General features: G+C 45.9%; 1 protein-coding gene and 1 long non-coding RNA gene across 2 annotated transcripts in view; one reads left to right on the plus strand and one right to left on the minus strand.

Moving 5' to 3' along the window:
• The window catches only part of LOC135102093 (formin-J-like), a 241,224-nt gene that overhangs the window by 93,938 nt on the left and 123,771 nt on the right, over nucleotides 1-23,515 (minus strand). The window lies entirely within an intron of this gene.
• LOC135102098 (uncharacterized) lies at nucleotides 15,708-18,819 on the plus strand. The gene is made up of 3 exons (XR_010269523.1): nucleotides 15,708-15,799; nucleotides 17,728-17,858; nucleotides 18,462-18,819. It is a non-coding gene; the product is annotated as an uncharacterized LOC135102098 (long non-coding RNA).

The raw sequence follows: 23,515 nt of genomic DNA on the forward strand, positions 1-23,515 counted from the left end.
GAGAGAGAGAGAGGAGGAGAGAAGGAGGTACAAAGTGGAGGAAAGTGGAGGATAATCTTATAACTTCGAGGGATGGCGTGTAGGAACGGATTAGGAGAGGAATGAGGAGAGGGAGGGATGGAGGGAAGAATGGAGGGATGGAGGGAAGGAGGGAGGGCCTGGGCGTGTATCAGGGAGGCATGTAAGGAGTCGCGGAGGGTAGGGGAGGTGAGGGAGGGTCAGGGGTCAACTGGAAGCCGACACACGCCCTCCCTGATTCATTGGAAGGGAGAACTCAGGGTGGTGACCTCTTACTGGTGGTGGTGGTGGTGGTGGTGGTGTGTGTGTGTGTGTGTGTGTGTGTGTGTGTGTGTGTGTGTGTGTGTGTGTGTGTGTGTGTGTGTGTGTGTGTGTGTGTGTGTGTGTGTGTGTGTGTGTGTGTGAGAGAGAGAGAGAGAGAGAGAGAGAGAGAGAGAGAGAGAGAGAGAGAGAGAGAGAGAGAGAGAGAGAGAGAGAGAGAGAGAGAGAGAGAGAGAGAGAGAGAAACAGACACAGAAAAATAGACTGACAGGCAACCAAAACACACACACACACACACACACACACACACACACACACACACACACACACACACACACACACACACACACACACACGAGAAAGGATTAACATTAATAAAACACCAAGTAAAACATTGGCGAACTTAAACCCTGAATACGGAGAAAAACAGCAACAGCCAGTGAACGGGAAACAGCGCACGGGGAAAAAACAGGTAAAAAATGCCCATGTGAGGGAAACACGGAACACCTGAGGAGACATTTACCTGTGTAGCCCTCACCTCACCTCAGTCTGGCAGGGGCGGGGTTAGGGGGTCACACAGCCCGCCCCTCCCCCCGCCCCACCCCGATCCTCCATGCCCCGTTCGCTAGCTTGGGTGTGGTTGCGGCGTGTGGCGTGGGTGGGGAAAAAAAGAGGAAAGGGGAAAGGGTGGAGGGTTGGATGGAATATAGATGAATTGCAGTGAGAGGGAGAGGGGGATAGTGAGAGGATGTGTAGTGAGGAGTGAAAGGCAAGGAGAAGGAGGAAGAGGAGGGACGGAGAAGTAAGTTGGAAGAATGGGAGATGCATTGATAAGAGAGAGGAAGAAAGAGAGGGAGGGAGAAAAAAATTAGATTGCAAAGGAGTGAAGAAAGACTGAAGAATCTCTCTCTCTCTCTCTCTCTCTCTCTCTCTCTCTCTCTCTCTCTCTCTCTCTCTCTCTCTCTCTCTCTCTCTCTCTCTCTCGCTCTCACACACAGTTAAGTGAGACACACAATAACAGGTTTTCTCTCCAGCAATTCCTCGCCATATACGCTTTGCCGCCATGACCCCCGAGGCCGTCCACTGCCCCGCCCTGCCTACGCCCTGCAAACCACACACACAACACACACACACACACACACACACACACACACACACACACACAAACACACATTCAGGCAGGGCAGGTTGGATATTGCAAGGATGCGAGAGAATATGATTAGGGAAGTAAAGTGAAGTGAAAGGGCGTAAGGGGAAGAAAGGAAAAGAGAAGGAATTAAGTGAATATTGTTTGAGTTTTGGCATTGGTGGGTAATGAAATGAATGGGAACTTAAGATAAAAGGAGAGGTACGGCGACTTGGGTTAAGGGAAGGCAAGGCAAAGAAAACTGGATGGGGAGATGAATGGTTTGGGAGGTTGGGGGAGAGGTCTTTGTCTTGTAGTGGAGTCAGGGAGGCCGATGATGCTGGCACTAGTGGTGGTGGTGGTGGTGGTGGTAAGAGGGGTGCAGTGTGGAGGGCGTGGTGGTGAGTGTCAGCCAAGAGAGTGGTTGTTGGTCGGGTCTCACCTCAATTGAAGACACGACCACAGTTACATCAAGTCAGGAACCAGCACCACCAGTCTCCTGCACCACCACATCAACCCCATCCCATGCCAGCGACCGATTGATAGACTGGCATATTTACTGGCATATTTAACGGCGCCACGACATTGAGGTCACACAGTGCAGGGCCCGAGAAATACCGTGCTGGTGTAAAATGACACGGCAGTCAGTCAGGCAGGCGATATACTGCTGTATTCACGTGTCCTGCAGGGCGTGACGAGAGTGACTGTGATGCGGTGCTGTGAGTGTGGCTTAAGACAACACCCACCACTTACCATGGAAGCGTTAGAGGGTAAAGGAAACCAGTGAGGGAGGGGAAGGAGAGCAAGAAGTAAATAAGAGGAATGAGTACGTCGGAGAAAGAGCAAATCATGTCCTAAAATGCCTTCCTCTGTTTCTCTACTTGTTTACCTCTTCCTCATCTTCTACAGGAGTGTGTGAGGAAAGCTGCTAGTACTGGCACCCCAAAGCAGGTCTTTACCGCGACCAGTGTGTCAATGAGGCCACAATAGTGAGGGCACTCTGAGGCAGGCAATAGTGTGAATGGTAGGGAGGAGGTGCTTGAGACTTGATATGATAAGTATTATAGAAAGAATGGGACATGAGGAGGGGAAAGGAGGAGGAGGAGGAGGAGGAGGAGGAGGAGGAGGAGGAGGAGGAGGAGGAGGAGGAGGAGGAGGAGGAGGAGGAGGAGGAGGAGGAGGGTAGATGAATTAAATTTGTAGGAATGTGAGATGAAATAATATGATGCAGTAAGTGAAGGGGAGATGAAAGAAGAGACCAGGAGAGTAGAAGATGAAAGATTAAACGAATGAGTGGAAGATAATGACACATCCCACACTATGGACATAACGCGAGCGAATCAAGAATAAAGAAAAAAAAATAATAATAATAAACAGGTTACATAAATAGAGCACTTGGCAAACTAAGTCAAGTAAGTGATGAAAATAATAATAATGAAAAGAACACACGTACATGTAGAGGAACAGAGAGACAAAGGAATGCATGACGATATTGATGGGAAGAGAAACAGGCTGGGGGCAAAGGACTAAGGACAGGTGCATGGGAGGGAGTGGGGGAGAACAGGTGGTGCAAGGGATGAGATTAATACTGACAGCCGCTGAGCAGGTGGACACACACACACACACACACACACACACACACACACACACACACACACACACACACACACACACACACACGGGCAGACAGTCACTCATGAGCCACTTCCTGGAGGAGGGGAAGCAAGCAACCCGGACGCCATCATCACCTCCTGTCACTTCTCCTTCCACCTCGCATCCCTCCCGACCCTCCCCAACCTTGCACACCCAGTCCCCATCCTCCTCACCTCTCCATTGTCAGTCCCCACGCTCATTGTCTCCCTCCTTCACCCTCCATCGATACAGGTGAACTCCGGGCGAGACAGAGCACCAGGTAGGACAGGGAAGTTCACACCTTAGCGCCTGCCATAAAGTAAGACAGATTTATGTGCTTGGGGTTAATTTCCTACGAGCTCATGAATCACGCCGCGGGAGGGCTGATGGGAGCAAGACCGAGGACGTGTCGTGTACTCAGAGGTCACTTTGGAAACGCGTCACTCAGCTCAGAGTCGCGGTTCAGTGGCTATTGTTGTGACTGTCACGTGGCGGCTCGCTAGACCAGGAAGGCGTGGCGGATCTCCAGGAAGGCATGGGGAGGATGGGAGAGGGGGAAGAATAGAGGGTAAAGGTAAGAAGGGTAGAGAGGGTACAGGAATCACACACTCAGGGGACAGGGGAAAGGTCAGTAGTCTGGAAGAAAGAATATCGTCAAAGGTCGGACCGGAAAGTGAGGACCAGCACAAAGGTAAGGTTCCCACGGTGACCTTCAAGACGCAGGTGAGGCCAAGCAGGTGACGAGGTCAAGGAGGGGAAGGTATGCACTGCTAAGAGAGGCTTGCAAGAAATAGGAAACGGTAAGATAAAGAGAAATGTAAGTGATCACGGAATCAAGAACTGGTGATGAGGATGTGTGATAATCCCAGAAACCAATTAAGATATTTATTTAGTCCCAAGATTGGTTTAATGAGAAAAATCAATGTAAATATAAGTGGTGGCGACCTCCCGCCCTTAAGAATCCCGAGCTTGAGGTCCGCCCACGCCCACAGTCGAGTGGCTACAAGAGGCACGCTGGCCCGTTAGCTGCAGCCTGCACTGTGTACCTTGGTATCAGGCGGAGCACGGTGGCCGGCACACTCCTCATGCTTGAGTGTCGGCAGAGATATCTGTCTGAATTTGGACGAGGTGCGCACTACGCGGCATGCAACCAAGGACGGAGGCGGGCGAAGGGAAAAAAAAATCAATCAAGTGTTCCCTGTTTGAACCTCAGCCTTTACTGCTCGACAGGCGGATGTCGCGACTATTAAGTCCTGTGTTAACTTTCTGAGGCAGGTAAAAGCCACGGCTGAGTGACAATGGCGACACTTATACTACATACCTGGCTGCTTACACTTACAGATGACAAAGTTTTTAGTGTTCTCGAGGTGCTCTTCGGTGATCTAAAGCCATGAATTACACTGCTGTCAAGATTAAGGTGACGTGGCCGGTAATGCTCCACGATCAAGACTTTACTGGCGTTACGGAGTGAATCTCATAATCCACTGTACTCACTAGCGAGGACAAGTGATGGTAACACAGGGAAGCACCACCAGTGACCCCCTCTGAGCCTGTCACCTGGGGGAGGACAGAGGGGGCAGGGGAAACAAGGGAGGACACTGGGGGCGGGGGAGACACAAGAGACAGGGGAGGTAAGGAGGCAGGAGAGGTGAGCCGCCAGAACCTGAACTTCAAGCCCAGCCCGGAGTGAGAACAGGCGAGGCTGAGAGAAAAAAATAATCTTCGTATATCATACCGGAAAGAACAGGTTATTTTTATTATTTTACATTTCGCAACATGATTCGTGGGTTCATAAAACGTAGAAAAAATCAGGTCGTGATCTGTGGTGTCTCGCAAAGCAATGATAAGTGGCGAGAGAGGCGATAACAATCCTGCAGGCATTACTACTACTACTACTACTACTACTACCACCACCACCATCACCACCACCACCTGATTGCTCCACAACAGAGGAAGAAAAAAATAATAATGTTATCAGACTCAAACGTCTGATTAGGATTTATGCCAAGGCTTTACATACATACTGTACCTGTATCATACTAGGACTAAAAACTCAGTAATCACTAACGTACGTGTTATGTGTGTGTGTGTGTGTGTGTGTGTGTGTGTGTGTGTGTGTGTGTGTGTGTGTGTGTGTGTGTGTGTGTGTGTGTGTGTGTGTGTGTGTGTGTGTGTGTGTGTGTGTGTGTGTGTGTGTGTGTGTGTGTGCATCAAGTAGAAAAATCTGAAGATATGAAGTCAAGTAGAGAGATTACTGAAGTAGCGGCAGCAAGAATGAAGGCAACAAAGGGTCACGTCGCCGCTTCCTTGCAGGGCCGCGGCGACAAGACCCAAAATAATCACGACTTTCAACAAGAACCATCACGTGTAATAAAGAACAGCTGCAGAAACAGGCTTAGTAATGCAGTAGTGGATTAGAGAACCAAACTGCCTGCCTCACCACTTGTCCTTCGAGCCGCCGACTACTGTATCCCCTCCCACCCCCACACACACAGGGTTTGCAAGTGCCATGTCTCGTCCTTTGATGCGATAAGCCGCCAACAATACCTGGTTGTGTGCGGGGCAAAGACGAGCCGCTCACCCCTCTACGGTCTACACAAAGACATGGGGACCGGTCACCCATCCAAGTACTAACCAGACCCAGCGCAGCTTAACCTCGTTGATCAGTCGAGAAGCGGTGTATTCGATCACCGTAGCATGGTGATGGGAGGGGGGACCTTCTTATCTACTATCTGGGAGTGATTCCTCGCCCGCGGCCAGCTAGCTCAGCACGAAGAGGCCGCAACTCAGCTTTGTGCTTCTCAGTTTTTATACAAGAGACTGAACGAGGAATGAATAAACTAGATGAACAAAAAATATACATAAATAAACAAGTTTTGCTCCATATATGAAAATGTAAGAGCCTGTTATACCTGCTCATTTGTGTGTGTGTGTGTGTGTGTGTGTGTGTGTGTGTGTGTGTGTGTGTGTGTGTGTGTGTGTGTGTGTGTGTGTGTGTGTGTGTGTGTGTGTGTGTACCAATACAAGTTCTAGGATAAGTCGAGGAAGGATCAACCGTCTCCATTACACCCTGGCATGGGAATACACAGAATACACTCAACTACTGAAGGTGTAGTAGTGAGGAATTGACAAGGGAACGACAGGCAGGGTGTTGGGGTGAATGTGTATGGGTGCTAAGATGACAGTGAGTTACGTGAGATGTAAGAAGGCGTGGGACACAAGGTTACGTCAGGTAAGAGGAGGAGAGTCAGGGAGTGAGTGCATAGGGAGAGGCTGGTAGGGGAGGAGGAAAAAAAGGAGGGGTAAAGAATGGAGTAAGTAGGTGAAGGGCAAATGGACTACTGGACTACTTGCTTATCTACACACACACACACACACACACACACACACACACACACACACACAAACGGATGCTACGCTAGCGAAATATGTAGGACAGAGCAGAAAGATGCGTTGCAGGTCACATGATAACCCGCACACAGAGACCAAGAGACCAACACCAAGAAGCACATTAGACGCGAAGCCAATCAACACACCAGTAAGGGAAAGATGAACATTCACTGCATATGGGAGACACAAAAATCAGGAGGGTATTTTGGTGAAACAATCAATAAAATCTTTTTCCTTTCCCACTTACAACCTGCGAGAATTAACATTGATAACCTTTGTGAGTTTATGAATAGGTGATGCAATTCTCTGTCCGACAAGTACTAGATTGGTTATGTTATGTTAAGTGAGGTTAGGAGAAATTAGGTGAGGTTGGGTTAGGTTAGATGTAGGAATTTTAGTGATCGCTATGTATGTTTAGAAACCTGACAACAACAACAACAACAAAAACAACAACAAAAACAACAACAGCAACAACAACAACAACCACACACACACACACACGCACACACACTATATATGGAGTGCCTCAGTTCTGGTTCTCACGCAACACCAACAACAACAACAACAACAAGACCCAAGTCGCTTCACAAAGACAGACTCTCTCATTGATCGCCACACAAGTCTATCGTCGCAACTCACGGCTCACTTCTTATAGATATAAAACACAACTCTAATATACCCTTCCCTCCTCTCCTCCTCCCCCACAAGCACGGCGAGGGTCATACAAGCTGAACATAAACAACCAGCAGATCAAAACACGCAACAAGGCAACAAGCCCGCATCATTACAGCTGTACACTACTCGATGCTATCTCCTAATCCCTCTTAAAACTATTCGATCCTATCTCCAATCCTTTAAAGTTTAAGCATTACTTAATTCTGTCCTCTTGATTTTAAATACTACCCGATTCTATCTTGCTCTTGAACATTACTCTTAAACACTATCTGCTTCTATATTTTTATCCCCTTAGCAATTTCATTGCTGTTTGGTTCATGTTTGTTTGTTCTACAGCCTCCTCCAATCACTGAACTGGGTAGAAATTGCAAAATCTAAATTTTTTAATCCCCTTCTTTCTTGTAGATACTTGCAAAAAACTTCATGCATTACTCCTGGTGCTGTCTCTTATCACAGTGAAGGGTTAAACACTAATTTATCCTATCTTTCTATCATTTGAAAAGAAAACACTTAATTCCACCTTCTCTTCCCTTAAACACTATTCAGTCCTATCCTTCTACTCACAAACACTAAAGCATCATATCTTGCTACTTCCTTGAAACACTACAGAATTCAATCATCCCAACCCCTTAATCATTAATCGACCGTATCCTCCTACTAAGAAACACTATTCAGTCCCGCCCATAATTCCTCTAAACATTATCTGACCCTATATTCAACCTCCTAAGCACCAATAATACCTACCTACGTATTCTTAAACATTATTCAACCTCCAGTTCATCCTTAAAAAAAATCCCTTAAAACCAACCTTTTATTTTCACCCATAACTAAAAAGAAAAAGGAGAATAAGACAAAAAACAAACAATAAGGGAGAATAAGGAACCTAGAGAGAAGAGGGAGAATAAGAATAAAGCAAAAAAAGGGAGTAATTAAGCTATATAAAAGGGAGGATAATAAACAATAAAGGAGAGTAAGGAAACGAGAAAAAGGAAGAATAAGAATAAACAATAAAGGGAAGGAGTAACAAAGGGAGGGTTTAGGGTCCAGGGGGTGGTAAAGGTCACAGCGTTTAAGGGTTTCATGTGATTTAAGGGTGGGAGTAGCGGCGGGGTCAGGGTGATGAGGGCCAAGGAGACTGAGGGGGACAGTTACTAGGGAGACAAGGGGGTGAAGGACCAGGTAACGAGGTGAAGGAGGTCAGGGATTTGTGTGTTGAAGGACCAGGGGAGGAGGGGAAAGGGTGGGATTATAGGAAGCCGTAGAGAGAGAGAGAGAGAGAGAGAGAGAGAGAGAGAGAGAGAGAGAGAGAGAGAGAGAGAGAGAGAGAGAGAGAGAGAGAGAGAGAGAGAGAGAGAGAGAGAGAGAGAGAGAGAGAGAGAGAGAGGGGGGGGGGGGGAGGCTGGGGGAAAGAGAAGAAATACAAACATAAAAAGAAAACAAAGGAATAGAATGTGATTAAGAGATGGAGTGTGTGTGTTTGTTTGTGTGTGTGTGTGTGTGTGTGTGTGTGTGTGTGTGTGTGTGTGTGTGTGTGTGTGTGTGTGTGTGTGTGTGTGTAAAAAGAGAGAGATAAAAACACAACTAGAAAAACAAAAACGAAAAAAACAAACTCAATGGCTGCAACCAACAACACAGAGAAAGCCGTGTGTGTGTGTGTGTGTGTGTGTGTGTGTGTGTGTGTGTGTGTGACTAGCCACCCTCACGCAAACATCTGACGGACTCTCTTCAGATAGTTTCAACACCTAAGAAGTAAACACACACACACACACACACACACACACACACACACACACACACACACACACACACACACACACACACACACACACACACACACACACACACATAGTAACACGACCCTCTCTCAGCAAGGAACACACTGCAAAAGCAACACACCATCAGATGCAGCAACACAAGGACAGAAACAACACCGCCTCATTTGGTAACACATCTGACCGCGAGAGAGAAAGAGAGAAAGATAATTAAAGATAACGTCATTTTTTTCTACTTGAGAGGAGGAGAATCGATTTTTTCTTGACTTTTCCTCCTCCTAACAACCTTATTTCTGGTTTGTATCACTGTTACTTCTTCCCAGTCCTCTTCTCCCCCTTTCTTCTACCTCATTCTCCTTCTCCTTCTCCTCCTCCTCCTCGCCTTGTTATCTCGGCCGCGGTGGGTGACAAGGGATAAGTGGCGTGAAGGGTAAATGGAGGGTATAGGAAGGAAGAGAGAGAAGAGGACGTGATAGGAAGGGGAAGAAATGATAGAAACCCAAAATATTTCGTTGTTAGAAGAAAGAATGAAGAACTTTTGAGAATTGCATAGAGAGAGAGAGAGAGAGAGAGAGAGAGAGAGAGAGAGAGAGAGAGAGAGGAGAGAGAGAGAGAGAGAGAGAGAGAGAGAGAAGGCGAGCAGTAGCAACTCCTCCCTTCTAACCACAGGCAGACCACGGACCATTACCACCACGTCCTCTACCGTCCCGGCCAGCTGTCCACTACACCTTTCTCTCCTACTGTTGCCTCCCGCTCCGGCACATCCCTGCTATCCTATACAGTCCCCTCAACATCCTCTGTCTGCCAGCCATCGTCCCTGTGCTCTGCCATATCTGTGTTTCTGTCATTGTTCCCTGTGTTGTTGAGCTTCCTTTTTCGTCTCTCGTTGTAGTGTGTTTGTTTTCATTCCTTGCCTTCCCAGTAACTTCTAAATACATCCACTTCCATTCCTTGACAACCCAGTAACTTTCCACTACCTCTCCTTCCATTCCCTTGCCTTTCCAGCTTCCAAATACATCCTCTTCTGTTCCTTATCATTCCAGTAGCATCCCAGTACCTTCCCTATTATTCCTTGCCAATCCTAGTAGCTTCCAAATACATCCTCTTCCATTCCCTGCCATCCCAATACATCCCTTTTCCATTCCTTGTCACTGCAGTATCATCCCAATACATCTCTCTCCCATTCCCTTTCATCTAATATTCCCTATTTTCTTCCCCTCTTCCTTACCCTCTGTTGACCTTTATTCATATTTTCTTTCCTTTATTCAAGTGGTTAGTTCAATTCTTGCTATATCCATACCTCTTCCTCTCATCACTCTAGCGCCACTTGTCTCCACGCCTCAAGGAGATAAATGGGCCTTGAATTAACGAGGAGTGACGGATGGAGGATAAGCAAGTAAAAAGTAAATAAACAAGTGTATAATAGCAATACAACTCAACCCACCGCGCCGCCTCAATGCCACACTAATGCTGGCTACTCCTGCTGCTACTTTTTGTCCGCCGCTCACTGTTACTGCCACAGAACCACCTCATGCACACACACACACACACACGTCAAGCTTCACGATATACCTTGTTTAATTTTTTTCCCTCATTATATACGTTCATAATATACATCTCTCTCTCTCTCTCTCTCTCTCTCTTCTCTCTCTCTCTCTCTCTCTCTCTCTCTCTCTCTCTCTCCACACACACACATTCCTCCCTCCATACATACATACATTCCACCACTGGTCGACCTGGTTAGCGGCGCGGTGCCTCTATTAGCGTCTGGGCGATAATCACCTGGTCGGCTCAGGCCCTGTAATTGGCAGCGTGGCCGAGGATGACACCTGCCCGCCTGTCTTCCACCTTCACGACTCCAGCACCGCCGCATCACCCTATTAGGCTCAGGTCATGTCGTGTCCAGGGTCGTGTTGCAGTTTCCAGCTTGTTTCTCGTGTCCTGTGGTCGACGGTCACTCACTCTAAAGTTCTCTTCCTCTCCCCTTCCCTCACCGCCATTCATCCTCTTTTCCCACCATTACCTGTGTGACATGCGTGTTTTGTGTTTCCTTGGACGTCGTGTGGCGCAGACCCTCGTGTAAGCCCGCTAGGAACGGGCCCCCGCTGCACCGCTACCACCACCGCGCTTCCGTCACTCACCACCGCCGCCTCGCCACACACCTGTACATACTGTCCACCCCGCGGCCACCTGGTGAGACGCTGGCTTCCGGAGGGTGTGAATGAGGGCTAACTGACTGCCTACCTCTCACCTCCCCGCCGCACAGTGCACACCTCTGCCTGGTAACGCGGCAAGACAGTTACCAAGACTCAGGTGGTGCTAAGCCGACATCTAGGCGCCGCTAGTACTGAAAGTTTCCCCGTCCCTCTGCCCCACCGCCCCTTGCCCCACCAGCCAGCATCCGCGTCACCCAGGCAACGGGATGCAGGTTACCATGCCTCCATGCCTCCATTATTGTGCATGACTGGCAGGCTGATGCCACGCCCGTATCCCGCTCCCCCTTCCTCCTTCACGTCCATGTATTCTCCCTCCCGTTCTTCCCCTGCCAAGTATTTTTCCCAGGCCAAAAAGAGTCAAAATGGCCCTAATCCTGAGGACCGACAGCCTTACAGCGCAGCGGAATGTGGGAAAATTCACAGCTATCAGAAAAAATAAAAATAAAAACATCACCTACACGAAGCGGCGGTGGGCGGTGGGAGGTGGGTGGTGCAGGAGGGGAGAAGGGGAGGCAATGAGGCAAGGCGCAGGACGTGTTCCCCGCGCCATCCACCATCCTTGGATTAGAATCTTGAAACACTCTTAGTCTTTTTTCCAGCCATTCGCGGTTCCTTTACTGCCGTCATCAGCCTCGCGCTAATGAGTCTAATCGTGTCCGGCGGCCTCGCCCTCTGCCTTGTTATCTCATCTAAGTAAAAGACCTTCTACTAACAACAACCCAACCATCCACTCTGGCCCGCCGCAACCACTACCACCACCACCACCACCAGCGCTCGGCTTGTGGCTTGAAAACTCCGACTTCGATCCTGGCTCAAGGCAGTTTCTCGGCAGGGGGAAGTAGCGCTCTTTCTTGTAACCCTAGTCTGCGCCATGTAACCTTGTTCTTGTGGCGCTATAACTCAGTCAAAGAGAGTAAAATAATCCCCCACCACCTCCACCACCACCACCACCACCACCAACGCGGGGAAGTACAGGGGAAGTAAGCAAGAAAGCCACGTAACTGTCTCATAACTTTTTCTCCTTTAGTTAGTTCTTTAAAGTGGTCACAGAGGCCTCGAGAAGGACGGCGGGGCGACTCAGCCAACCAGCCCTCTCCCTTCGCCATGGTACTGTGTGTGTGTGTGTGTGTGTGTGTGTGTTAGCGAATGAGTATGTGTAAGCAATTTATGTCAGATGCCTTAACGCAGAGAGAAAAAAAATCGTCATTCCTGGAGGAGAAGGAAGAGGAATGCAAACAAATACGAAGAACAAACACCCGAGTCAGACTTGTTGTCCCATATGGAGCTGTTTGTGATAAATGACACTATTCAATTTAGAGTGATGGACGTGGGACGATAAAGTTAAACAGCAAGAGGAGGAGGAGGAGGAGGAGGAGGAGGAGGAGGAGGAGGAGGAGGAGGGCAGTAAAAGAAGCCTGGCCGCTGACCTGGTAGAGAAAGAGTCTGAGCTCATCATTCACCCCGCCGGCCCTTCCCTCCTCCTCCTCCTCCTCCTCCTCCTCCTCTTCCTTCTCCTTCTCCTCCTCCGTGTCACACAACCCGCCCTTCCCTCAGTGTGGTGGCTCCGGTGTCACTGCCCGACCTTCCTCTCTCTCTCTCTCTCTCTCTCTCTCTCTCTCTCTCTCTCTCTCTCTCTCTCTCTCTCTCTCTCTCTTCATCCGTCCTCCTTACCTCCATCGTCACAATTCTATTTCCAGCTTCTTTACCACTCAATCTTCCACCTCCTGTATTTGGTCTTCACTTTTTTCCTTTTTTTTTTCTTCGTCTTTTCGTCTCGCCTTTATTGGCTAATCCACTCGTGAGGTATTCCACCCTTTTCATCTCCTCCTCCTCCTCCTCCTCCTCCTCCTCCTCCTCCTCCTCGGCTTCCATGCCCCCGTTTCATACCTGCGTCCTGTGAGCCGTGTCGTATCTTGTTTCATAGCTACGATACATTTTTTTTTTTCTCTCTTCCTACGCATCTTCTTTAATGTTTTCTTTTCCCTCATTCCTGTGTCCTCCCCTTCTCCCAACACAACATTATTGTCTTGTAATTCATCTTTTCTTGGGAGGGTAGGCGTATTTAGAGATTTACAGAATATGTTCATACACGGAAGAGGTGTATAAATTCAATGTTCTTTGTAATCTCCAGCATCATAGGCCTAACCAGAACCAACGAGGATGATAGTGGATATAGGTAGGTAGGTAAGCTTCATGCAAGGACTACCACGTAAAGGCCTGAAGGCTTCTTACAGCTTCTCTTATTTATTTATTTTTTTTTTTATGTTCTTATGTTCTATCTAATCTGACCACTGTAGCATAACTTAACCTAGCTTAAGCTGATATGATCTAACATAACATGTACCTGGTGATGAGATAGAGCTATACATGGACACAATATTGAACAAAGTGAGGTAAAGAGTTTCATCTTTACCGTTTCCACATCTCGTAACCTCAAATATCAAATGATCTTTAATGACTGTGCCTTATGGGGTGGCACCTTCAGAAGGCTTTTTTATATAAATTTTCGTTACCCTAAGCCAGTGCCCCTCTTACATTAAAAATACAGTATATCTAATAATACACAACTTTATGAGGATCAATAATTCAACTGCCGCTTGTTCTTGCTTTCCCTTTGCATTCTTTTGTGTTCCGTTGTGTTCCCTTAAGCAGTGCAGCATTGTATAATAAGTGCAGTTAGAGAATTAATGCTGCGGACTCGCATGCGTGCCCAACACAGAGGCGGGCATTGCTCCGCGGCCCCTCCAGTGAGGCGAGGGAAGACCCTGCTGAGTTATGCAAAAAGGTAAAGGTCACGAGGAGGAGGAAGAGAAGGAGGAGGAGGAGGAGGAGGAGGAGGAGGAGGAGGAGGAGGAGGAGGAGGAGGATGTAGTATTAGTAGTAGTAGTAGTAGTAGTAGTAGTAGTAGTAGTAGTAGTAGTAGTAGTAGTAGTAGTAGTAGTAAAAGAAGAAGAAGAAGAAGAAGAAGAAGAAGAAGAAGAAGAAGAAGAAGAAGAAGAAGAAGAAGAAGAAGAAGAAGAAGAAGAAGAAGAAGAAGGAGGAGGAGGAGGAGGAGGAGGAGGAGGAGGAGGAGGAGGAGGAGGAGGAGGAGGAGGAGGAGGAGGAGGAGGAGGAGGAGAGGAAGAACAAGAACAAGAAGAACAAGAACAAGAACAAGAAGAACAAGAACAATAACAGCAACAAGAACAAGAAGAACAAGAAGAAGAAGAAACTCTGAACAATGTATAAGTAGTGTCCACGTTTCACCACAGTCCTTTCCTCTTCCCTTCTCCACCACCTCTCCCCTCTCCCTTTCTCCTCTCTCTCCCCCTCCTCCTCCTCCACCTGCTCGTCCTCACCAAGAATTTCCGGACAGGTGAGCAACAGGTGTGTCGGCCTTGCCTTGCCTGCCTTGTGTTGATGTATTGCTCATGACCACAAGGAACAGCAACACGTGAGCTGCAGGTAAGGCGTCTGTATCTAAGGAATGTCGTGCTGTCTTTATCGGTAGATTGAATTATTTTATCATCAATGTAAAAATAAGGGGCAGAGTCGAGTCCTTGAGAGCCAAATTCCCAGCAAAGATAACACGTACTGATTTCTTCAAGTTTATCTTAATTTCTTTTTTTTTTTAATTTTAACTTTTTCGTGCTAAACTATTACCTACTTAACATATACTGTATCATGGAAGATAGCATAGCAATAACCATTAGGGGTGTTCATGTTACATACTCGTTTCTTGTTTATTATATATTTTTTTTTTATCTTTTCAGTGTTCAACTATTACCTACTTAACATTTATATCATGAACCGATAAGGGTGACTATTAAGTTTCTTCATATCATATACTTGCTTCTTGCAGATGTATTTTTTTTTTTGATTGTTCAACTATTATGCACTTACAACTACGAATAACAATTAAACCTTATCATGTTATGTACTTGTTGTGGTATGCATGATTTATGGTTGTCTTTACACATTTACTACATTCATCTTCATTGAGTCGTCAACATTTAAGAACATGTCACGTCAAAAGAAGCTGCTAATGCGCGCTGGTAGACGTTTTAATATCCAAGGTGCTCGACTGCTCCTAAGAATATGTCGTAGCCAAGCCGAGGGTGTGTTGTCGCCAAGGCCACCCATTGCCCCAGAGGTCACTGGTTACCGCCGTGACCCCTCGTGAGGCTTACGGCATCCCTGGTCACACGAACAAGACAGTGCCTGCCCTGATGACGAGGCACCCGAGCGCCGAGTACAGGTGACTAAGGCCGTGTAGTTAATGGACCTAGCCTATTCGCAATCAATCTTGTGATCAAGTTACCTTACAGTCGCTGACTTCACAAAACACTTCAATAATGCACGAACTAGAAGGACATAGAAAAACCATATATGTTCGCGTGTAAAGGTGGTTAACCATAGACTCCCAACGAGACATGTTTCTTACGCACCTACAGTGAAGTATAAGCATCCTGGTGATCGTGTGGAGTGAAGGAAGAGATGAGTGTACTAACTAGTTAGATTTTGAACCTTAAGGATAACTCCTTATGTAGTAGTAGATAGCAATGTACGTAGGTCGACGATGCCGTCGTCAAAATGGAATATAAGGCGAAGTAGCGAACGATTCTCTCAGACCTAACTAGACTCCAAGAGTGGAGTGTTACAAGTCCTGGAAGGTGCTCCCACTCGACAGCACCATGAAGCTCCTAGTCGTCCTCTGCCTCGTCTTGGTCGTAAGTAATACTTGGAAGATTTTTCCTAAGTGCCTTGTGTGTCTCGATTTAAAATGTTGTTTCAGTATACTGTGGTCCCCACATATTTTGTCATTTTCCATGCCATGTGTTGATATAATGCTGAATCTTGAAGAGTGATTTTAATATCTTTTGTGGCACTTCGCATGTAGTGCTAACATTTTAATGTTACATTTGATTATTCTATTATGTGATTATGTTATGTGTGTCCTTACATGTTAAGGTGTTATAAGCTAGTGAATGACTTGAGTTGGTCAATAAAATCTTGCTAAAGTAAAGTGAATAGTGACGTCAAGATTTATCGAAAGGTCATTATATGTTTTAATATGTGGTGGAATTCTGGTCTTTCGTTGCTTGCGAGTATCGTGGAATGTGTTAACTACTGGGTAATAAATAGTGTTAACGTTTCTGAACTGCGTTTGTGGCTTACCCCACTGTGAGAACCCCGGCCATAACTCTCGGTTACCTGGATTTAAACCTTGTAGTGTTTGTTATATAAAGAATTAGTGCAGTTCCTGCGTAACCTCTGCCTTCCCTTAAAGGTAAGGAGGAGGGTTACGACAAATACACTGAAACTTGTGCCAGTCTGTGTGCGTCCGTCACCTTACTTTATTTATTTCTCCTGCTCTCACTTCAATCTCTAACCGTCAGTCGTACATCCGAACCTTTCAGATGTAGATGTGCTTATAAGTGGTGGACAGGCACTCATTTCGTGATATAAACAAAATCCTCAGAGTCAGTAATCAGGATTGGACAATAAATAACGGGTCCAATCTTAACGAAATTAGATTTAAAAAGAGATAAGTAAGAATTAGTTTTCCAATAGTGGTATATGAATGGAACAGACTCAGTTACCAGTTTGCTAATGCCGAGTTATTGGGTAGCTATAAAGGATTAAACGAATTTATGGATGAGGATGATAAGAGAGAATAGTTGTATAGAGGGACTGTCACGTGAAGGCCTGATGGCTTCTTGCAGCTTCCCTTATTTTCTTGTGTTACGTCGTTCACTCGTACTATCAGTGGCAGGCATCCTTAAATCCTTAAATTCTGATATCCTTGACATACTTTTTATACTACGACTATTTATTTTCCCACCAAAATACACATGCATCTAGTCTATGACGTGGACAGTTTATACAGGGAGAGGCACGGCCATGTTGCTGGTGCGGTGAAGTGATGTCACAGCAGAGCCTTCTGGCGGCACGGAAATGGACGTTATGAAACAAGCTGATTTAGAAACACTGCATCAATTTTGCGCTTCTTCCATCCCTCGGTCTCAGTCAGAATTGCACAATCAGATTTTTGTTTTAGAGCCTGTGTAGCGCACGCATGCACGCACGCACGCACGCACGCACACACACACACACACACACACACACACACACACACACACACACACACACACACACACACACACATTATTAATGCAGCTGCAAATACTAGGGTAAGATTAATTGCGCTAAAACCGTAACGCATACAGCACCAGACAGCAGCCCCTCATGACCACACCACCACCACCACCACCCCGCCGTGTCTGCCGTGCGTAGCCAGCCGGGTGCCTTGGGGTGGTGTTGCCTGGCCCGCGGTGCCACTCAGGCTCCCCGCGGCCAGGGAAGTGAAGCGCGTGGCTGGAGGAGGAGGAGGAGGAGGAGGAGGAGGAGGAGGAGAGAAGAAGGGAAAGGTACAGACAATGAGACGCTTCCAGGCAAAACAATTTATAAATGTGAATGTTAGATCGCTATGTACTTTGGCCCTATAATTCTCTCTCTCTCTCTCTCTCTCTCTCTCTCTCTCTCTCTCTCTCTCTCTCTCTCTCTCTCTCTCTCTCTAACCCTTCCATTTTCCCGTGCAACCTTTCCTTCCTCAACACTCCTCTCCCCCGCCACTCTCCCGTCCCCATCCCCTTAGGCTCACACACTCCAGGGCTTCCCTCACGACCCCAATACAGCACCACCACCGCCCATCACTCCCCCCAGGGCGCCCTTGGACCCTCGCCACCAGCTCCCCCCGGCAGGAGTTGTGGCGAGGGACACTTAGAGGTAATGCAGTTTATTGTTTGTTGTTCCATTCACCCAGTCCTTCAAGCGTGGTTTCCTCCTCCTCCTCCTCCTCCTCCTCCTCCTTCCCCTCCTCCCACATTGGCGACATACAGCACTTGCGTCACTCACTCACTCACCTGTCACTCGTACATGTCTGCTGCCTCCTACACCTTCCTGCCTATACCTGTCTGTCTGTCTGTCTGTCTGTCTCTGGCTAATCACCTATCTGCCTTCCTTTGCTGACGCCGCCACATGATCACATTGTTTGAAGCCGTTAAGTCAGTCATTCAATCAGTCTATCTAATTTTTTAATGTAAGAGGGGATAAATATATATCTGTCTGTCTGTCTATTTATCTATCAACATATTCTCTTCCACTTTTACTTCACTCATTTCTTTTCACATTCTTCTTAAGTTCATAAGTATTTCCATTATCTTCTCACCTCCTTTACTTCCCTCCTTCACTATAACATCACCAGCGCAGTATGGCTAATAATTCGAAGCTCTTAAGCTCTCATAAGGACTAATTTCAAAGGCAAAAGAGATGACTGGACTGGTTCTCTTCGGTGTCAGTAAATGTTTGAATCTAATCCACCACCACCAGCCTTCACAACAGCGGCATCTCTACGGGTCTTCGTAGCCAGCTTCCTTCACAGAGCGCTGGGTTACCCTGGTGATGAAGGTGAATGGTCAAAACACGTCATCACTCTCCTACAGGACAAAGAGAAATAGGAAGATTTTTAATTTTTTTTTATTTTGACTTATTTCATTTGCCTTAATACATTACAGTATGAATATTATTAGTTTATTAAAGTGTTTGCAGGTCAGATCCATTGAGACAAAACTCTTTTAAGGACCCATCTTAAGAGAAGTGATTATTGAATATTTAAACATTTATGTAAAGCCAATATACAATGCAATGTAGGATATTAGTTTCTATATTGATGCCTACCCGTTCTGAAGCCAGGACGTTTTAGATAATGCACAACTGTCACATTCCATTGAACAAATATAACATTACAAGAGATACTGGAAAGATTTATGGCAAAACACGCACTTCTCTGCGCACATATTCATTACAGCACATATTTATTATAATAACACACTATTGGGGGAACTCTAAACTGGTGTAAGAAACGCATGAAAGAAAGGAAAACTGGTGAACTACTTTGACAGCATAAGAAAAATGTTTACCCCTCGAATGTTAAAAAAAAAAAAAATAAATAAATAAATAAATAAGTAAAGAAATAAAAATAAAAAATCCGACACACACAGTTTTACGTTTTCATCACTCAGGCTTATATCAGATTAAAGTTTTCTCAAAGGTACTTACCTAACAACTGGAGATTGGGAGAGAAGTGGAATCAAAGAACTTTTCTTGTATACTTCAATTTTTTTTTTTTTTTGACTGGATCTTACTAACTTGTTATTGTTGTTTTCCTTTGTGTTATTTATTCGTTGACTATATTATCTGTGCACAAAAAAACTGATAGCGTAGTATGAAAAAAAAAAAAAAATACGTAAGATTCTTGACCTAGACAAATCTCACAACTGCACTTATTGGAATAATACTTGCTTAACTACTACTACTACCATCACTGCCACTACTACCACATCTACTCACTTTAACCTTTTCGTGGCCAAGAACCTAAATAAAACTACCATTACTTAAAAAAAAAAAAAAAAAAAAAAACAGACGCGATCACTTCACGTCCCAATGCTGTCCTGATCGTAACGCTGCAGTGTGTGGGAGGAGGAAAGAGGGAGAGGGAGAGAGGGAGGGAGGGAGGAAGAGTAAAGCTTGGGAACGATAACTCTAATCTGTGTGTGTCCTTTTTTCTGTGAGTCTTTTCTTATCAGCTAAACATTCTCGTATTCTGTTTCACCTTCACCTCTCACATGCTCCCGGACACACACACACTACTGCTCTTTTATTTATTAATTTATTTTTTATTTACTTTTTTTCTTTACGTGCGAAGGCGGTTGGTTTAGAACACATGACAAAAAAAGGTCCATTCATCAGCTTTTCTCATATATGTAAATGCAACAAAAAAGAGGCATCCAGATAACGGAGTTGCCTCACAAATGCCTTCCCCACCCACCCACCCACCCACACACACACACACACACACACAGACACACACACACACACACACACACACACACACACACACACACACACACACACACACACATACACACACACACACACACACACACACACACACACATATTAATAAACATCCGTCTATCAGGGAGTTTCAGCTTGACAGGCAATTCCTATGCATGTCTAGTTTCTAACCTCTGTATATACGTATATAATACCAGCAATCAAAATCTACTAGCTTATTTACTAATCATACGGTTACAAAAAAGTCAATTAACCTTTCCTGATTACTAATATTAAACACCTCCCATCAACCTAAGTCATGTAGTCTGTTAACAATATCATTACGGAAAAAGTCAATCAACCTGTCATCATTACTTACAGTAAACACCTCCCCATCAATCTTAAGTCACGTGGTTCGCTAACAATATAAGAGATTTCAAGACACTGTTTATATATATATATATATATATATATATATATATATATATATATATATATATATATATATATATATATATATATATATATATATATATAATCCGTTTAACTCTACTCTTTTCCGACTGGCACCTTAGTGGGCATTTTTCTGCATTTTTTTTAATCCCTTGGCCGGAGCTAAGCAAGTAAGTAGTAAGCACTACTGGACTTTTTACCTCACGCATCTCCTGTGTTATACCTGGCCTGTATATAGTGGACGTGGTATATAAGAGTTCACCTGGGTGGGGGTGGAGGTACAGGTGTGGTGGTCAAGTGGCTCGAGGGGAGAAATGAGTCCTCCTTACCTGAAATGAAAGACATTAAGGGAGTTAGATGACTGGACGAGTATATTATATAACGCCATTCCTCGTGTGTGTGTGTGTGTGTGTGTGTGTGTGTGTGTGTGTGTGTGTGTGTGTGTGTGTGTGTGTGTGTGTGTGTGTGTGTGTGTGCAGATGTGTGGGTATACGAGTATATGTGTGTTTAATCAAGGGAATTAGATGACTACACACGATTTTCCTCGTGTGTGTGTGTGTGTGTCTGTGTGTGTGTGTGTAATAATAATAATAATAATAATAATTATATATTATGTGTGTGTGTGTGTGTGTGTGTGTGTGTGTGTGTGTGTGTGTGTGTGTGTGTGTGTGTGTTTGAGCATGTCAACACAAATCAAATTCCTCAATAGTATTACGAAATGACACAAAAATACACACACAGATAACATTATCACCACGAGAGAGAGAGAGAGAGAGAGAGAGAGAGAGAGAGAGAGAGAGAGAGAGAGAGAGAGAGAGAGAGAGAGAGAGACTTATTAATCAGAATAAAAAAAAGACACCACCACGTCACCGTCACCGTTGCGTTGCCATGCGTCACAACACCAAACATTAGCACCAAAAACTGCCGCCCTTAACCAGTTTTTCGCGTTACGTTTAACTGGGAAGGGAGGAGAGACTGGATGAGAGAGGGAGAGAGAGGAGGGGAAGGGGAGAGGAAAAAAAGTGCAGGGAATGGTGGGGGGAGGAGGCAAAGAAGAGACATTGCGAGGGGCAGAAGACGGTTATACTAAAGAGGAGGAGGAGGAGGAGGAGGAGGAGGAGGAGGAGGAGGAGGAGGAGAGAAGGGAGTGTACAACACAGATTAGATGTTAAGATGGATAAGGAGGAACATATGAAGAGAAGAAGAGGGGGAGGAAGGGTATGTATGGAGGGAGGATAAGATATGAGGGAGGAGGAGGAGGAGGAGGAGGAGGAGGAGGAGGAGGAGGAGGAGGAGAAGGAGGAGGAGGAGGAGGAGGAGGAGGAGGAGGAGGAGGAGGAATGAGAAGGTTAAGCCCTAAATACCAGAAATTATTACCTAGTTCACCTAAAGGCTAACTCTCTCTCTCTCTCTCTCTCTCTCTCTCTCTCTCTCTCTCTCTCTCTCTCTCTCTCTCTCTCTCTCTCTCTCTCTCGCCAAGTCATCAGGGGTGTAAAGCACAAAGACAGAGGTGTGAACATATAAGATGGAGAGGAAGAGGGAGAGGGAGGGAGAGTGAAGGAGATGAGATGTGGGGAGGAGAGGAGGTGAGGGGATGAAGAGGAGGTTACTGTGTGGAGGTTATTAAGTGATAGGAGGGGAGAAAAACATGAAAGATAATGAAGCTGTTATGAAAGAGGATACATAGTTGAAGTTCTGTGTATGAATGTACGTAAGTATGACTGTATGAATGAATATCGGAGAAGGTGAATGAAATTGTACTGCCCTCCCTCCCTCTCTCCCTTACCTTACCTGCTTCTCACCTCCTTCCCCACTCCCACCAACTCACTTGGCCGACACACCCACCTGGCAATCCCCCGGGCCGTGTTAGTTCATAGTGTTGCATCTCCTGAGTTCCCACGCTCTCTCCCACACCTTCTACCATCCCTCCCTTACCCCTCTTCTCCCTCCTTCTCCTCCTCCTCCTCCTCCTCCTCCTCTCCACCGCGTCACACCATCACCGTCACCACCAAAACATACGCATTAACAGACTCGCCTCGACTAACAAAGGTGTGAAAATAAAGAGAGGAGGGAGGAGTTCGCGATAATAATCCTCCGTTATTTTCTTTACGCTGACAGATGAGCGTCACAGAAAGGGAGAAAAATATAATAAAAAAGACATTGAAAACTCTTTGTTACGCCTCGCGGGGAAGACTCAGAGAAACATGCATACTTGTAAATCACACATCAACACACACACACACACACACACATACACACACACACACACACACACACACACACACACACACACACACACACACACACACACACACACACACACACACACACACACACACACACACACACACACACACACACACATAGGCATGGACAAGTTAATGATGGAGACTAGACAGGGCCCGCCAGTTAACGGTACGGTAAAGGCCCGCCAGCGAACAGAGTCGAGGAGACCAGGTGAGCGAGAGGAGGAAGGAATATGCAAGGCGATGACAGAGAGGTACGGGAGCAAGAGGGGGACATGAGTGGGACGTGCTGGTGAGGAGGAGGAGGAGGAGGAGGAGGAGGAGGAGGAGGAGGAGGAGGAGGAGGAGGAGGAGGAGGAGGCGGCGGCTTGCATCATTACCATCAAGGAAGAGTGACGAGACAGAGTGACATGATTGAGAGGTAAATGTCTCGTAATGATAGGATGAGGGAGATTAAGACAACTGTCATTAAGAAGGTAGAAGGTCGAGCGTGCTTCAGAAGATCGGGGTTTCCTGCGTCAAGAAAGGCGACTCATGGATGAGGGTGAGAGGGGCAACTAGATGGGTATGTTTCGTACAAGGACTGCCAAGTGTAGGCCTGGAGGATTCTCGTAGCTTCTCTTATTTTCTCGTGTTTATATATATATATATATATATATATATATATATATATATATATATATATATATATATATATATATATATATATATATATATATATATATGTTCTTATTCATCTATATAAACGAGGAAATCGAATCACTGTGTCTAAGAAAATGTTTCTGTGAAAATTTGGTACCTGGCAGAGGGGCTTCCTGGCTGAATTAAGTTGACATTCTATGAAAGCGA

This window comes from Scylla paramamosain, chromosome 7 (assembly GCF_035594125.1).
Source record: "Scylla paramamosain isolate STU-SP2022 chromosome 7, ASM3559412v1, whole genome shotgun sequence".
In the NCBI taxonomy this organism is placed as follows: Eukaryota; Metazoa; Arthropoda; class Malacostraca; order Decapoda; family Portunidae; genus Scylla; species Scylla paramamosain.